Here is a 6,000-nt window from a genome sequence, read left to right on the forward strand (position 1 = left end):
CCAATCCATACAGCTGCTGGCCCGTGTTTGTAATTCCGCTCAATCTTCCTCCCGGTGCCCTAATGCAACGCAAGACCATGTTCTTGTCGCTCATCATTCCGGGGCCTGATTATCCGGGGAAGCAATTGGGTGTGTTTATGCAGCCGCTGGTGGATGCTTTGCACCATTCTTGGTACTTTCCGACGTTGACATACGACCGGGATCTGCAGAGAAATTTCTTGATGAAAGTTTGGTTGCACTATTGCATGCATGACTTTCCCGGCTATGCTCTATTCTGCGGATGGTGTACAAGTGGGAAGATGCCATGCCCAGTGTGCATGCAGGCTCTGCGAATGATTTGGCTGAGTAAGGGTGGCAAGTATGTAGCCTTTGACCTGCATCGACAGTTCCTCCCTCCAGACCATCCAGACAGGGAAGACAAGAAGAACTTCACGAAAGGCCGGGTTGTTCATGAAGTAACCGAGATTCCAACATTTTCGGGGGCAGATGTTCTTGCTCAGCTAAAAGCTCTCCAGCCTAAAGTCAAAGGCAAAGCCAAAGCCAAAGCCAAAGGCTTCGAGGGATATGGTGAGACGCACAACTGGACTCACATTACCCCCTTCTCACAGCTTCCCTATTTCAAGGACCTCAAACTTCCTTACAATATCGATGTGATGCACACCGAAAAGAATGTGGCAGAGTCCCTTTTCCACACGATCCTCAATATTCCTGATAAGACGAAGGATAACGTTAAAGCTAGAGCCGATCAACAGAGAATTTGTGATAGACCACGTCTGAACATGAAGCCTCCCACAGGCGGTCGAAAAAACTGGTTCAAGCCAGATGCTGACTTTGTCCTTAAACCGCCAGAAAAAAAGGAAGTACTTATCTGGCTGAAACACATTTTGAAGTTCACCGATGGTTATGCATCGAATATAAGTAAGGGAGTCAATCTTTCAACGGGCAAAGTGACCGGCCTGAAGAGTCATGACTACCATGTATGGATTGAGCGGATAATGCCGGTGATGGTTCGAGGCTATGTCCCCGAGCATGTCTGGCGAGTGCTTGCCGAGCTAAGCCATTTCTTCCGCACGCTCTGTGCTAAAGAAGTAAGTAAAGACGTGATTGAAAAATTGCATAAGAAGGCACCAGAGTTGATAGTCAAGCTAGAGAAGATCTTTCCGCCAGGCTTCTTTACACCGATGACACATCTCATTCTGCACCTCGCGAACGAGGTATTGTTGGGGGGGCCTGTGCAGAATCGCTGGCAGTACGGCCCTGAGAGACAGAACAAGCATCTCCGACAGAAATGTGGAAACAAAGCTAAGATTGAAGCTTCCATAGCTGAGGCAGTTATCCTAGAGGAGGTGTCAGACCTCAGGACATCATACTATCCAGACCACGTTCCCCATCTGCATAACAAGGTGCCTCGATACAATATAGAAGAGCCGAATTATCAACCCAAGCTCTATCTATTCAACGCGCAAGGTGGGAGGGCTGGGGCCTCGAAACCTTATAACATGCCACGACAAGAGTGGGAGGACCTCATGTTCTATATCTTGCACAACATCAGGGAAGTTGAGGAAGTGTGGATGAGGTAATACCACTACACCATTCCTTTATGTCTTCCACATCATCATGTTTTATGTTCACTTAGTCCCGGTTTAACACCGGTTTTCTTTTTTTAGTGATTTCGTTCAAGAGGAATGGACGGGAATGAATCCTCCTACTGAGGCGGAGGCACTTACTCTTCTCCGTCATGGAAACCCTGGACGTAAAAATTTTGTTGCTTGGTTCATGGAGAAAGTAATTGTCCACACTCCCCTATTAAATACCTAGTTCAACATTTATTAGTTAACTAATGCACGCAACAATTTCAATTATACTTGTAGGGAAAAGATCCGAACATATCTATGGATGATGAATTGAGATGGGTTTCCATGGGTTTTGACCCTGCCGTCATGACATGTAAAAAGTATGATGTGAATGGGTATCGCTTCCATACAGAGGATCACCAGAACAGCCGGCCTGATCCCAAAACTATAAATACCGGAGTGTACACCCCCGGTCAAAATTCAGTAGACTACTACGGAAGGGTACAAAATATATACGAGATTAAATTCCACCAGGGGCGCGAGACCCTAAGTCTGCCTGTGTTCAAATGTCGATGGTTCGATCCGCGGGAGGGGGTAAAACATACGCCTTCCATTGGTTTGGTCGAAGTTAAACCATCAACCGTCTATGCCGGAGCCGATCTCTTCATTGCGGCTACCCAAGCTACACAAGTATATTATCTGCCTTACCCATGCCAGAAAGAGTACCTAAAGGGTTGGGAAGTTGTGTTCAAGGTGTCGCCACATGGTAAGCTACCGAACCCGAATGAAGACGATTACTACAACATTAACCCCATGACATACGAGGGAGTGTTCTATCAAGAGCAACCTGATGATGATGATGTGGTTAGAAACGATGACGCTAGATCATTGGGTGATGATGATGTGGATCCAAACGACGACGAAGCACGTAATGATGGTGAGACCATTGTCAATGAAAATGACATACTTATGCTAGAAAAGTTAAACTTAGACGCTGACGACGAGGAAGAGCCTCCACCTCCGTCAGACAACGAAGATGATATGATTGATAGTGATGATGAGACGGACCGAGAAAGAGGTTACAACAGTGATGATTCATATGGTTTCTAGCAGATGTACGTGTCAAGTCTTTTTTTCTATAGTTTAGGAATATGCCTTTTATGCCTTTTTATTAATGTGTTTATTTTCATGACTTTTCCTTCATTTCATTAATTTACTAATTGCTTATTCTCTTTTCAATGCAGGTTCGTGGAACATGGGCAAGGGGAAGGCCGACGGCGTGGGTTTCCTACGCAAGGTCATTGGCCTACCTAGTCGGAGTGGTCGAGCACGTAATCCTCCCCCCGGCTACTTGACGATGACTCCTCACAGGGAGGTCGAGGGAGAGGTGCCCCTAGAGGAGGAGGGGGCGGGGGGAGAGCCCCTAGAGGGCGAGGTGGGGGGAGAGCCACTACAGGGGGTCGCGGCCAAAAAGAGCGCACCCTCACCGACTTAGGGGTGTTGTCTTCGAGGCCATCCTCTAGTGAGGTACCCTCCTCTGGTGAGGAGGAGGAGGAGGAGGAGGAGGACGAGGCAGGCGAGGAGGAGGAGGTTCGGGATGGGGCCGAGGAGGTGGAGGAGGAGGAGGACGAGGAGGAGGATGACGAGGAGGTTGGGGAGGGGAAGGCAGGCGAGGAGGAGGGTGGTGGCGGGGATGATGGTGCTGGCGGGGAGGGGGTTGACAACAAGGGGTGGCTGCGTGGTAACGCAAAGCTACCAAAGCAGGTTCCTGCTACTGAGGAGCAGAAGTGGCTCATTGAGCCCACGGGGAAAGAGTAAGTGCCACTTTATAATAATTTCATTATTTTTCTTGTCACATGCTCATTCCGGTTGTTATTTATTTTGCTTGTCACATGCTAATAGTTCATTCTTTTGCAGCAACTGGATATATTCTAAAGGGGTCCGTATTCCCAACGGCCTCATCACCGTCCTGCTGAAGTTACACTGGCCGGGGTTGTACTGTCCGGATCCAGTCAGGCACCCGGACCATCGGGTCTTGGCCACGAGCTGGGAGCACTGGGAAGCGGCCCTCCACGCGGAGCATGGGACCCATGCCAAGGCCGTGATCACCACTTTCTGGGTGAGTTCTCTTCAGAAGCACAAGTCCATTCTAGTTTCATGAATGATTTAACTCATGGCTTCTTCCATTCTTGTTTCGTGCATGATTGTAGAAATTCTATCGAGTTCTCCCGGAGCACAGGGGCAGAGCGGACCAGATCGTGCTACGCCAATGCAAGAAGAAGGCCCGCCAGATGCAGTACGAGGTGCGCTATGTGGCCATCTCGACATACTACCACGACTATCTTGGTGTGAAGATGACCAAGGAAGAAGCGCGGAGGATGGGCATTACCTTGGAGAGGGACGAGTTCTTGGCGGTAAGTATAAAAGATTTTTCATTATGCTTTCATTATGCTTTCATTACCTTGTGGTACATTTCACCGTTTCGTGTTGACATGCCATTATGCTTTTATTATGTAGGTGTGTCCAAATTGGTGTTATGGAAAAGACGAGTCCTGGGCGGCATTGGTGGATCTTTGGTGTGATGAGGCTGGAGCCTGGGCGGCTATGAGAGTCAAAAACAAGGCTAACCGAGGGAAGGAGGGAGTACATGCTCAGGGAAACCGAAACCACTATCTCCACAAGGCAGTTAATGTATGACTAGCTAACCCCATTAAACATTCTTCTTCTTCTATTTACCATCACTTTCTTATGTATGACTAACCTCTGTTTGGTGGTGCAGGAGGAGAAACTGAAGCGGCCGCTCTCACACATGCAGGCGTGGGAGATCGCCCATACGCGGAAGGACCCCAAGCCTGGCGAGCCCAAGTACTACGGCAAGAAGACCGCGGGGAGGAAGAAGGCCTACTCCGAAGGGTATCTGGCGTTACATCCTGACACACCTGACCCCATTGCGGCGGATCTGGACGAAAGGGTGGTGGTGGGCATGGGGCCGAAGGAGCACGGTCGGGAGGCGGTTCTCGATGCTGTGATCACTCCGTCTATCTCCTACACACAGCTCCGTCGGATCGACCCGACCCTGAGCCAGCGCACGAGCACGCGCATGAGCAGTGCACCGTCACTGTCCCTCTTTCAGGAGCAGCAAACTGTAAGTATTTTCCCTTTTATCTTCATTGTTCCCTTTATTTTCCGCATTTAGTAGTTTTATGAGTCTCATCATGTCATACTGTAGGCCTACATGGAGTACACACGCCAGGAGACCATGGCGTGGCACGACCGCCTTCATGCATACCATCAGCAGAGGGATCGCGAGATGCAGCACGCTTTTCAGGAAATGGCGGCCGGCAGGTGTCCTCAATGGCCATCAGCAGAGGGTCCTCCAGCACAACCAGTGCTGCTGACCTTTGAGGAGTTTGTGGCACAGAACGCTGGCCCCTCGCCGGTTAGTTCATCCCCAATCAATTCATCCAAAGCATGTCATGCCTTTCAACACAGTCTTATATCCCGTTAATATATCTTTTCAACATCCAGGGAACAGGTGCATCTACCGTTGGCGGTGGTCTTCGCAACACTCCCGAGACACGGAGCCCGACCACTCCGATCCACGGAGATGGAGGCGGAGGCGGTCTTGGCGGTAGCGCTGCCGCTAGCAGTGACGACCTGGGCTTCGGCGGTCTTGGCGGTGACGACCTCCGCGGTGCTCGACGCCCTGGCGCTTAAGCCTTTCTCGATGCTATGATACTTGCTTGTTCTCGATGCTATGATACTTGTATGCTTGTGATGATACTTATCTTATTGTTGTTTGTGAGATTCTTATATGCTTTGTGGACTTATATGTGTGATGCTTTGCGATGCTTCTTAGCGATGCCAATTTGTTGTGTGATGCTGTGTATATGCTCTTTGTTCTATATGCTATTTGTTATATATTCAAATGAATTGAGCTGAAAAGAAACAGAAAAAAGAAAAAAAATGGACAGAATCTATGCCGACGGCCTGGCCGTCGGCATAGGCCTGGCGTGAGCTCCCAGTGAACGACACGTGGAAACTATGCCGACGGCCTGGCCGTCGGCCGTCGGCATAGGACTGGCGTGAGCTCCCAGTGGACGACACGCGGAAACTATGCCGACGGCTAGGCCGTCGGCGTAGGCCTGGCGTGAGCTCCCAGTGGCCGACACATGGCACGTCTATGCCGACGGCCAGGCCGTCGGCATAGACCTGCCCCAGGAGCGCCCAGTATCTGACACGTGGTGTGTCTATGCCGACGGCCTGGCCGTCGGCATAATGTCAAACTAAGCCGACGGCTGGGCCGTCGGCATAGACACGCCCATGCTGAACAGCGTCTCGCCACGTGGCGAGAAGCCATTGGGCAGCACTTGACGGCGGCCGCCGTTAGGCGATGACGTTGCCGACGGCCAAGGCCGTCGGCATA

This window comes from Triticum aestivum, chromosome 3D, assembly GCF_018294505.1.
Source record: "Triticum aestivum cultivar Chinese Spring chromosome 3D, IWGSC CS RefSeq v2.1, whole genome shotgun sequence".
Lineage (NCBI taxonomy): Eukaryota > Viridiplantae > Streptophyta > Magnoliopsida > Poales > Poaceae > Triticum > Triticum aestivum.